Here is a 12,620-nt window from a genome sequence, read left to right on the forward strand (position 1 = left end):
TCCAGTGGTTTAGGGATAAAGGAGGAGAGGCTTATTGGTCTATAGTGTTTGGCTTCCGAGTGGTTAAGTTTTCCTGCTTTAGGAAAAAAAAACCACCCGTACATTTCTCCAGACTTCGGGTACATACCCATCTTGTAGGCATCTTGAGAAGATGCCGTGTAGATGTGGTATCAATTCGTCACAAGCGGCTTGTAACATAGCCGGTATCACACCATCCAGGTCCGCCGATTTGTAGGGTTCGAATGATATGATATTTTATCCCAGTCTACGATGTCCGTGATGTCGGTTTCCGGAGGGTATGCGCAGTTTTCTGGCATCGTCGTGCCTGTCGTATCCCTGCATCCCGGAAAATGTGTCTCCATCAAGACCTCTAGAGTTTCCTGACTGGAGACGGCCCATGAGCCATCAGACTTCCTTATGCTACTAGGGGCTGCACTAGATCCTGATAGTATTTTGCGAAGTCTTGATGACTCATTTGTCGTCACCAAGTTCTCACAGTATTTTTCCCATGATATCCTTTTTGCTTTCCTGATGCAGCTTTTGTATTTGTTAAAGATACATCTGTAGGCATCCCAGTCCTCTTCCAGTCGGCTATGTTTGGCTTTGTTGAAGAGTTTTCTTGTTGTTGATCTGAGTTGGCTTAGCTCTGTGTTCCACCACGTAGTCCTCGGTTTTGTCCGTGGTCAAGTAAGGGGACAACAGAGTTCAAAACTGTTTGTTAATATCTTACCGCTCTGATTATATTATTAGCTCCCCGTCTGACTTCCATTTTCGTGGATGCCAGTTTGTGAGATACTTCTTCAGAATAATTATTCCAGTCTGTTTTTCTTGGATTCCTATATGGCCGGGGAACTTCCACTCCAAGATCGATGTTGAAGAGTATCCTACTGTGGTACGAGAAGGAACATGTGTCTGACACTCTCCAGTCATCGATTCTTATAGTGTGAGAGTCTGTGGCCAGGGTGATATCTATGACTTCCTCTCTAATTCTATTCTTAAATATTGGATGGTTGCCTTTGTTGATTACAATTAGATTAGTAGTAAGTAAGTAGTCAAGGCAGCTTGCGCCCCTGCTTTTGTTCGCACACTACAGTGAAGAGGTCTCCCTCTGCAGTGCTGTGTAGAGATAAATAGATTAATATTTTCTTAGCTACAATGCATGCTCTAATTTTACCCTCTTTTGGTGCTTGTAGACGGTAGCCGTCCAGCCCTTATCCACAAAGCCTGTCTCTAACCAGCCAGGGTTGTTGGATTAGAGCTATGTCCACTCCGTTTTCTGCAATAAACTTCCTTAGGTCAAGCGAGGCGGAAGCTGAGTGGTGCAAATTAATCTCCCTTTGCGGAATCTGGCCTGTTTACCGGCACAAAAAATTTAATGGAGCACATCCCAAACATAACGACCCAATTAAGCTTCGTTTGATCAATTGTGATCAGTCTTGGAGAGAGTCATACAGATCACCTGCCATTGGTCTACCCTTAGCTCCTTGTTCTACTTGCCCAGTTGTTTCAGTATGGTCTCCGTTGCCATTACTGGAGGTGGCATCCACAAGGTTGATTGTGTCGATGATGGGCACTTGTAGATCTGAGGGGCAGTCGAAGGTAGCGTGAGGTCTACGCTTTTTCTACTCCTTCTCTGGTCCTTCATCGGATATGATTCTTTTTAGGCCTTGTGCGCCCATCGATCTGATCATCTGACGCTTTCTGGCCGTCAGTTTTAGCAGCGTTAGTTGCTTTCAACTTTGCTACTACCTTCTTGTGCTTCATAATAAGAGCCTTTCTTCTCACAGTGGGAGTGGCAGGATCTTTCTTATGCATCTTCCGAAGGTAGTAGGCAGAGTTTTTGCCTTCTCCGACTGTGAACCTTTATCCTCCGCAATTTCTGACGTCTGGGCTTGGTAATTCAGCAGAATGCTCTCAGCCTCGGAGTCTATTTCATCGTCGTCGCTCACCAGTGATGATAGCTCATCCTCGGTGGTGCTGACAATGGTTAGACTCCTCAATCGAGACCTAACGCTTCCCCCAGCACCAGATTTAGAACTTGTTTTTGCCGTGCTCCACAGAGCGTGCTCGGATAGGGACAGAGCTCTTGTTCTCCCAGGAGAATTCGTAGACTGTGTAGCCTGGGGTTCCGCTCCACAGTCTGAGAAGTCGCTGGATCTCAACCCCAGATGGCCTTCTCGCCCACCATCTACCGCCGGTACTGGGGTTCCGACCCCCTGCACCATAACTTTACTTCCTCCTTTGCAGCTCATAATCGATGAACTGAATTCGCCAACACCCTTGGAGTTTCTTTCAAGGCTACCATTCCTTCCAAAAGACTCGGACTCGACCGCCCCTAACCTGGGGAAAACAGACGTCGTTGTGTGCCGCCCCTGGCATGGGGAACAGACGTGCCGTTAAGGCTATGTGTGCCAGGTGCCGCCCCTAACATGGGGAAGCGGACGCAGCTGACGACTTGTTGACCCTTTAGGGCTGCATGTACCAGATTCCGCCCCTAACATGGGTAAACAGACGCATCCGGCGGACAAGAGGTGCGTCCCTAACATGGGAAAACAGCCGCACACTTATAGCCGTTAAGGCAAAAAGAGCACTTCTTAGTTACCGCTCCACGAAGTTCGAATCATAAGGGTGGAGGATGCCGGAGCCTTTTGTATGTTCACTGCTTCGCGGAAGCGGCATAGGCCCCCGCACCGCGACAAGGTGCCTGCCATACGGAGGAAACAATGGTAAATACATATGATATTTCAGAAAATGCGGTCTATTTATTTTGGGTAAAATGTCTACATAAGTATACACACACATTCACATATATAAATATTAACTAGATTTTTATAATTGTTTTAATGTATTCTTAATAAAACTTGCTTGGAAAGAAGTCTGGCAACCCCAAGTAAAGTCGCCCAAAAGAATGTTAATTATTTTGAGAGACCTAAAAAAAAGAGCTAGCCAAAAATTTTTGGGCCAAATGAAATGGAAACGGAGCAAATCTACTCCAGTCTAAACAAAGGCCGAACCCTGACCATATAACCAGTTTTCCTGTTCAATGAACTTGAACTACAACTATTGAAAAATTAAACGTAAACACAGTTATAAATAAAAATACCAACGCCATGGTCAGCTTCACATGCATACATAGAGACAAGCATACATTTTCCATCTATTTTTTTAAGACACCAGAGTACCACCCCCATTATTCCGCCATGTTAAATATTGCCCTTTCTCCGCGGTATCAATACCAATTGGGATGGCCGCTCTTGCATCCATATTCCCCAAAAACTTTTTTAGCAAATATCAAATATACAATGTAAACTTTTCTCCATTTTATGTTACTATTGCAATTTTGTTTTTAAATTAGGGAAGTTAATAACAAAACCACTTACAAATAAATTCCCACCAATGCATATGTAGGTAAAAGAATTGGTGCTTAAGTGAAAAATGTGTTTACCAAAGCTGAAATCGCATGAGAAGACAATTGGGAGCAGTGTTAGTGTTTAGAGCGCCTCTTTGAATTCAGTTTGCGGTACGACTTCAGCATTATAAGAAGCTCGGAGAAAACTTCGCGCAGTTAATATAACGTGGCCCATAATACTTAGTATTGATTGTAATAAAATTTCTAAATTAGAAGAGCAGTGTTAATATTAAAATGGATAACTGAGTTGCAGAAAAAATATCTTGAGGAAGAAATGTTACTGTTTTTTTAAGTCTTGAATAAAAATAAATGCTGCTAAGTGAATTTGACAAATACATACTTACGCTACATTGGTTATTAGCTGGAATTGAATATCTAGTTGATACCGTGCTGAAAAATTCTTAAACCGAAAGTTTTAGGTAAAGATATTAAGTTAATGACTGCCATCAAAATTAAACTTTCTTTTATTCCTCAATTTAAATACGTATATAACAGAAATGAAATAAATTAAAATTATGCATTATGTACGAACGGCTGCGTTTACTGATCTCTTAAAGAATGACTGCCCCACTTTAACGCGGCAACGCACCTCAATCTATATATTTCAGAGCTAGTTATAAGCGCATATATACATACATGCTTTGCTCAGTACAGATATCTACTTGACAAAAAATTTAAAATTATGTCAACTTTTTTCTCCGCGACTTCTTTAAATTAACCATTTAGAAGGCTTATATCGGCACATTTCACATTGTAACTTGTTTCAGGTTAATAACTGACTAATAGCTCTTAATGGCTCCTTTCTTTCTGCCCGGGTTTTGTTTTTAAATTTGTATTATTTGTAGGTATTTGTTTATCACTTTCTTTGATTTCACTTCTTTTGTAAGCTTTATTATTTACGTTTCGTGAATATAAAACACGTGAAGTAATAGGCAGTCGACCTGCCACATAGTGGAACTGCGGTAATTGTGGCATGGGAGGGTTAGGCGCATAATGGCCGGGACACAATGAAGTTTTTCATATAGATGCGTTCAACGCAATCTTATGCATTCCAATAACATCGCCACAATCAACCAAGATGTTGTATTTGTAAATATAAAGGAACTTCATACTTGGCAATTGAAGTTTATTTCGCCTTGCTCATTCACATACAAAATTCCACGAAGCACTGTTATAAAAATTCTCACCAAATACTCGATTACATATTTTGCGCTCTATTCTTTCTCTCTATTTGTTGAATTGCAATTTTTAACTGTGAACATTTTTAGAAAAGTACCAACAAGTGGGAAGAGTAATTTCACTTGCAAAGTGTAAAAGCACCCTTAGCCAAATCAAAAGTCAAATTCTTCTTCTTATGCTTTACCTGCAACAAAGTTGGAAGATGGCTACTTTTCATGTCAGATGGTGCTAGCGTTGCTAAATCTGCCGTTCTCCATAAAAATAAATAAGAGCATAAGACTGTGTTAAACACATCAATATATGAAAAACTGCTTATGTGACGGGGCTTTAACTTCAGTTCGGAAGTGTGGTATAGAAAAAAATGTTACAAAGCCACAAGCAAATATTAGAAGACAAAACCGATGTCAGAACCGACGGTTTGTTCTCGACGAGGCATTATAATCATGGTAATGGACGTGTTATCGAGCAGCTATCAAAAAGATATCGAAATGATATTGAACTGTTTTCGAAAAGTTACCGATTTGTATGTTTACGCATCGAACTTCACAAGTAGTCACTCTTTTTATTATTCACAAAAGCCCTAATGAACAAATTTTAAATAGTAGGTAATAGTTTATTTTCACAATCGCTACATGCAGGTACGTTTTTTTAGAAGTGGCACAACTCCGTTGTTACTGGTTCTAGGACGTAAAAAAGTTTACTGAGGTTGTATCTTAATATATTGTAACGAATTTACTGCAAATCCTCTTATTTGCAATCTTCTGCTAAGTTCGAATCACTAAACTGTTGAATAAATAACTCCAATATTGAAATTGGAAAAATGGCCTTTATTAAAGTACTTCACAATAACACTTATACTTTGCAACTAGCTTGCTTAATAACCAAACTGACTGATAGCTTAAATGAAACTGATCTATTGCCCGACAGATAGCGTGCTTAACTGAATACTGCTTCCAGCGCCTCTACCGCTGGTGTTTTATACTCTGTGATTTCCTTGTGGCATCTTCTAGGCGCTTCCAGAATTTACTTAGTGACCGCCATATAATTATAACTACAGATGCACGTATATAGCTTGTGATATGCGTGTATTTGTGAGCGACACTTCCACAATTACAATTGCATACTTTTGGGAGCATCTTAGATAAGATATCTGCATGTGTTTGTGCATCTCTTCTCTGCTGCGTGTACGTACATATGTGTAGACATAATGATTTATTCGTTTACGTACATACAAGTGTAGCAGCTTGCTTCATTGTTGTTGTGGCTTTAATTACTTAGTATCAGATTAGTGATGGGAGTATCACTTAGTGTCACTAATATTCGTCACACTGCCCTCCACCTAAGTCTGATCGTCCCGATCAGACAAATCTCCCCATCTAAACGCTGCTAGCATCTCCAAATGTACCACTCTTCTACTTCGTGGTTTCCCAATGGTTTGTATGCGGTAGATGGTGTCACTGAACTGTGCCGAAATTTGGATGGAACACTTTCCGCCGGTGAGCGTTGTATAGCAGTACCAGATCTCCCTCCAAGAAACCTTCCGAATTAAAGTTCTTGTCATGCCAGTGTTTGATCTTACTACTCATTACCCTGGGCCGTTTCCTAACACTCAGTTGTTTGGCCAATGAACTACTTCGTAGAGCTTGCGCTTGACGGATTAGCTTCGCATAATCAGTATCGTTCCCACATTTCACAACAGTAGTACACTCCTTCTTGAAACTACCTATATCCTGGTCCTTATAACGCATCACCCTTCTCTGCATATCTAACTTGATGTCATGGTCAACTAAGAAGTCCACTCCCAATATGACTTCATCAACGATCTCCGCCACAACGAATTTGTGTAGAACTTTGTGTAGAACCATGACCTTCCCAATTAGGACTTCACATATCACTTCTACCTGGACTTGGTTATACTCGCCTGTGACCGTACGCAACCTTGCTCCAGGTAACGGTTTTACTCTCCTGTTGACTAAATCAGATCGAATCAAGGAATGAGATGCGCCCGTATCTACAGTCAGTACACGCTCCTTGCCATCCACATTCCCTCTGACGGTAAGACTGCTTGATTTCCTTCCAATTTGCGACACAGATATCACAGGACATTCAATAGCTGGAGCTAGCTCTCGATTTTTACACCTGGTACGCTCTTGCTCATCTCCTCCAGCTTTGCGCTTACGGCCACCCAAGTTGAAACTACCAGGACCAAGATCGCAATGACGTGCAATGTGACCGGGCTTCCCGCATTTGAAGCATTTGATAACTCTTTCACTCCGCTTTTGCGATCCTTTCAGCGCCTCCAATATTGCGTCTACCCACTTTGGCCTTTCAACTTCCACACGGCGTGCTTTGAAAACTGGCTTACACAGAAGCGACACTGTTTCCTGCATCAGAGCATGTGATACCGTTTCTGCTGAATGTTAGTTTTGGATTCGCATATGTAGCCCGCTTCGTTTCCACATCTCGTATGCCATTTATGAAATTCTGGATTTTTACCCTTTCAGTGTATTCCACGGGCCCGTCCGCATTCGCTAAATGTGCTAGCCTTTCAATATCCGACGCAAACTTTTGCAATGTTTCACCAGGCCTCTGGAAGCGGTTCAGCAACTCCATTTGGTATAAATGTCTCTTATGCTCAGTTCCGTATCGTCTCCCTAGAGCGCCCATCAATGCTTCATAACAGTTCCGTTCGCCCTCTTGAATGGTTTGTAAAATCTCAGCTGCAGGCCCTTTCAACGCCATGAACAGTGCAGCAACTTTATCTTCAGCATTCCAGTTTTTCACTGCTGCGGTCTTCTCAAACTGTAGCTTGAAAACCTGGAAAGGAACAGAACCAAAAAAGATGGAGTTTTTACCTTCGTATTACTCGCTGAAGCAGCTGGGCGATACATTTGCAACTCCTGCATACGACCTCTCAAAGCTTCTATCTCGGCATCAATTCTGTCCTCGAGCTGCACAATTTTTGTATCCTGTGCTTCCAGCTTTGATGTTACCCTTATCTCCTGTGCCTCCAGCTGCGAGGATATGCGGGTCTCCTGTGCTTTCAACTGCTCAGTCAACTGAGATGTCATATATGTCTTTTGCTCTTCCAGTTGAGTTTCCATCTTGGATGTAATCTGTGTCAACATTTCTGACATACCCGTTTCTTGTGCTTCAATCTTCGATGTTATTTCTGACGACATTTCTGACATTTGCGACGACATTGATGTTACTGTCCATGTTTGTGCAGCTATTGCAGCCAAAATCTTGTTCAAGTCTGTGCTCGTAACTGTCTGCGATGTTTCGTTTTTCTCTTAAATTTTTGTTGTTGTCTCGTCCCCATCAGGATAAAAGACATACTCGTCCACATCAATTCCTTGCGACTCCATTACCTCTCGTAGCCGCGCTTGAAGTTCGATCTTATTGCCGGTTGTATTCAATCCACGGTTCTCCAACTCCTTTTTCAGTTGCTGGATCCTCAATTCACTCAACTTTGCCATGTCCAAGTTGTATTCCAAATCTTCGGAATTTATTAAAAAATTCCTCTTCTGACGCCAATTGTAACGAATTTACTGCAAATCCTCTTGTTTGCAATCTTCTGCTAAGTTCGAATGCCTAAACTGTTGAATAAATAACTTCAATATTAAAAATAAAAAAAAATAAAAACTCCAATATTAAATAATGGAAAAATGGCCTTTATTAAAGTACTTCACAATAACCCTTATACTTTGCAACTAGCTTGCTTAACAACCAAACTGACTGATAGCTTAAATGAAACTGATATATTGCCCGACAGATAGCGTGCTTAACTGAAAACTGCTCTTAGCGCCTCTACCGCTGGTGCTTTTATACTCTGTGATTTCCTCGTGGCATCTTCTAGGCGCTTCCAAAATTTACTTAGTTACCTCCATATAATTATAACTACAGATGCACGTATATAGCTTCTCATATGCGTGTATTTGTGAGCGACACTTCCACAATTACAATTGCAAACTTTTGGGAGCATCTCAGATAAGATATCTGCATGTGTTTGTGCATCTCTTCTCTGCTGCGTGTACGTACATATGTGTAGACATAATGATTTATTCGTTTACGTACATACAAGTGTAGCAGCTTGCTTCATTGGTGTTGTCGCTTTATTTACTTGGTATCAGATTAGTGATGGGAGTATCACTTAGTCTCACTAATATTCGTCACAATATGTATCATACTCAAATATGTGAAAATGCAGTTTCGGAAAATGTGTTCCTTGCGGCTTTTGTGAACTAAATATGTGCAGAAAATCATTGCCATGACACTCAGCAGTGTGAAATATACATACCTCTGAATCAGTGGAGATTGCAATGAAAACTACTCCATGCTTTTTGATTCCATATACTTACACTGCTTGGCTTACTTAGCTTAGTTCAAGCTGCGCCAGCTCGCAGTTACGTGCTGAAATAACGACAGCCACGCAATCTGCGAAAGCGAAAAGGAAAGTGCTTTCTGGCATGTGTAAGTGAAGGAAGCTGCCATACAAAGCATTTCATACACCGATCCCTGGGCTGATCCGCCAGGTTACACTCACATTTTTGAATTCATTTGTACCCGAGCCAGAGATCTTTAAGGTAGTTCATTGATATCGTCGATGCCTTTGCAAAACCATCTATCGACCAACTAACTGCAAAACCGTCTATGTAATGGCATTTGAATTTTAAGGAGAGCAGAAAAGCTTATTTTACACAGCGTTTCTCTATGAATTTTTGCCACTATGAATTAAAGCAATCTTTATTTCTGATTATGTTAGATAATTTAGTTTGTATATACTCAAAAATACTATAGTATTTCCCCCCTAAGGCGCTTTATATAAGTGAAAGAGCTTAAATGCAATTTTGGAGTCTAAATTGAATTTAACCGTTATTTTATAAAATTGGTGTTGAAATATAAAAGTTATAATTTTTTTGGATGGAGCTGCATGCACTGAACGCTGGGCTACAAAATCTCAAGTTTGCCACATGGTGGTATTTGGGTAGTTTTGCAATTTGCCGATAGATGGTTTTGCAAACGCATCGACGATATAGTATGTAGATAAGGGAGTACCTTGAAAAAGTGTTTAAGAGCATCGATCATGCCGCAAATGGCCTGGCATCCAGGCATTTTTAACATTTACAGCTGAAACTCAAGGCTGCTTTAATCAGCCAGTCTTATTGCTTCTGCTGGTATCCCATCTGACAAAGGCGCTTTTCAGGGCTTCATACTGTGTCGTGCCGTTTTTGGGTCTCCTCCACTGCACCGCACGTCATGGTCTTCGTTGGCGACGTGGTCACTCTCTCTGCTTGTTCGGGTCAGAAAACGAGCGTCTACTGTTTTTGCATATTGTCTTTATACATCGTATGGTTCAGTGGGAAGAATTTCCCCCATAACTATTTTGTACCCTTGCCCCCAAGGATCACGATTGCAAAGCAAAGTTTGCTTGTTTTTTACCTCTCTAAGTTCCTTTTCGTGGCATAGAGGTGTGTAGGCGTGGTTAGGGCAGGACATGGCTGTTTCTACAGTAGTGTTCGCCGGTTGGGCACTGTGATGTAGGTATGGTCACTGCGCGTAAGATCCACCATCACCCTCCATGCAGCCGCGGTTGGCAGCACGTCTTCTAATATCTGTGTAATACTATGGATCGAGTATGCAAAGCCTGGTCGGGGTCCCACCAGTGTTCAAAATGACCAATCCATGCCAGGCAGCAATTAATAGCACGAACTTTCTTCTGGAGCCAGTATGGGGTATTCCCCATTCGAAAGATCTCGGACTGAAATATCCTGTGACGACCAGGCTTCCCGTTTGGTCATTCAGATCATCTTCAGGTAATTCTAGCTTATCTTTAAACCCTTGAACTGGATCATTCGGGGTCTGGTAACAGCTCGCACAGCTACCCGTATGTAGCCGTTTTCGGCAGCATGGCTTCTTACGTAATATCTGTGTAATACTAGGGATCGAGTATGCAAAGCCTGGCCGGGGTCGCGCCAGTGTTCAAAATGACCAATCCATGCCAGGCAGCAATTTATAGCACGAACTTTCTTCTGGAGCTAGTCTGGGGCGTTCCCCATTCGAGAGTTCTCGGACTGAAATATCCTGTGACGACCAGGTTTCCCGTTTGGTCATTCATATTATCTTCAGGTAATTCTAGCTTATCTTTAAACCCTTGAACTGGATCATTCGGGGTCTGGTAACAGCTCGCACAGCTACCCGTACGTAGCCGTTTTCGGCAGCACGGCTTCTTACGTGGCTGTGAGCGCTCAAGACCCAGATCGCAGCAGCTTCTATTACGGCTACGTGCACGTTACTTCTGACTCTATAAGGTTTGCTGAAGATGGCATAGCTGGGTCTGTTATCGAGAACCACTTGGTCCAGCAGACTCTCAGCTAACCTGCTTTGGTCCAAGTTGCCTTGAATGCACGTCTGTTTGCCCTTTGCGGCAGCAAGTGCCTCCGTGAGGGTGCTGCATGCTCTAGACCCGGGAAGGTGGTCAACCCTCTCTGACTGGCATAAACAATTTTGGCGTTTCCGTGCAGGCCTGGCCTCATGGCCATTCTACCCGCACTTCAAGCAAGCGCTGCTTCTACTAGGACTTTTGCAGTCTGCTTTTCGGTATCCGTAGCCTAGACACATGAAGCATCGCTGCACATATACCATTTGTCCAAGCCTGCATTGCAGCCAGCCGATACCGATCTTGTCCTTACCTAATAAGAGGAAGCCAACAGCTTCGTCCACTTCAATGGCTGCCATCTTCTGTTAGCTCTGGTTTTCTGGAAAAAATGGAGGTACGGATCTGTCCCAGCTAGCAGCTTTCTGAACGGCCTCCGCAATTTCTTCGGCGGTTGCCAGGCATTCCATGCCCAGAACCTCTGTCCGCATTTGCCGTGTAAGCTGCTACGCTAGGGAAGGAGTTTATGACGGTCCCTGTATCTTCAGGCCGAAGCTCATCAAGGATGGCTCCTACGAACTCGGCGTAAATAATATTTTCGTGGAACCATCACATAATTTTTTGCCTCGGAGGCCCTCGGTTGAGAGCCAGAGCTCGTATCATTATTTATTATTATTATTATTTTTTATTTTTTATTTTTGTGTTACGTGGAAGGAGGAAATGCTTTATGCACTAACCGGGTTGTTAAGCCTCGATGGTACACTCTTTAGCAGCGAGCCTCTCCGAGTGTAGGACTCCCTTCTTCTCCTGATGGGCTACCCACTAAAACCTAACCCCCACGGCCCGCGCATTTTCCGCACCTGGGACCACGTTTAGCGTAACTTCAAGTTCGAAAGCGCGCTACGTGAGCTATTGGGCTAAGCAACCATCTTGCCGTTTAGCGAGGAGAGTATTCTTTGCGTATCTGCTGACCAGGTTCAACCTCTCACTTCCGCAGGTCATTTTATGGATGACACTGACCGGGGATAGGTCGCCTAGAGCTACCTCCACTCTTCTCGGTTGCTGTGCGAAGTGATCGCATTCGAAAAAAGTGTGGCTTGCGTTGTCTATGAGCGCACAGTATAAGCAATTCGGATTTTTAACCTTGCTCATCCTGTGGAGATATTCCCAGAAGTAGCTATGCCACTTAAAAACTGTGTCAGGTTGAAGTCGACCTCTCCATGTGGCCGTTCTAAGCAAGGCTCCAGTTCGGAAATCAGTCCCCTGGTCCACTTGCCTGCAGCACTGCAGCTCCACTGCTGTTGTCAGCGTCGGATAGAACATTTCGCGCCTGCACGGCAGCAACATCTCTACGTACTTCTCCTCGGTGGTGATAAATTGATTTCCTCTCTTCAGCGAGATGATGTATCGGTATGGCTACCGCAATAACAAGAACTGCGTCTGCGTATACTGTGCGGTAAGCTGAGGCAATACGCAGCGCCCTTCTGCGTTGGGATGAAGAAATGACTGCTCGGTACTTTCGAGATTTTTTGCATCTGCCCGAATTTCTGCAGCGTACAAGAGTATAGAAGAAGCAAGCAGCTTTCTTATACGCGGCCTTAGCCCAGCTAGGTTTGCCATTAATCGACTTAAGAAAAGTGTCCCGAGAAGGTTAGC

The 12,620-nt window shown here is 42.9% G+C and overlaps 1 protein-coding gene across 3 annotated transcripts in view; it reads left to right on the plus strand.

The window, feature by feature from the left end:
* The first annotated feature begins 3,488 nt into the window (after nt 1-3,488).
* The window catches only part of NT1 (Neurotrophin 1), a 33,696-nt gene continuing 24,564 nt past the window's right edge, over nt 3,489-12,620 (plus strand). Inside the window, exon 1 of one of the 3 annotated variants that reach the window (XM_067790994.1) lies at nt 3,489-3,828. The gene's annotated coding sequence lies outside the window, so the exon portion shown is untranslated. The remainder of the gene's footprint in view (nt 3,829-12,620) is intronic. The other 2 variants (XM_067790992.1, XM_067790991.1) reach the window with 2 other exon arrangements.

This window comes from Eurosta solidaginis, chromosome 5 (assembly GCF_040869045.1).
Source record: "Eurosta solidaginis isolate ZX-2024a chromosome 5, ASM4086904v1, whole genome shotgun sequence".
Classification (NCBI taxonomy): Eukaryota; Metazoa; Arthropoda; class Insecta; order Diptera; family Tephritidae; genus Eurosta; species Eurosta solidaginis.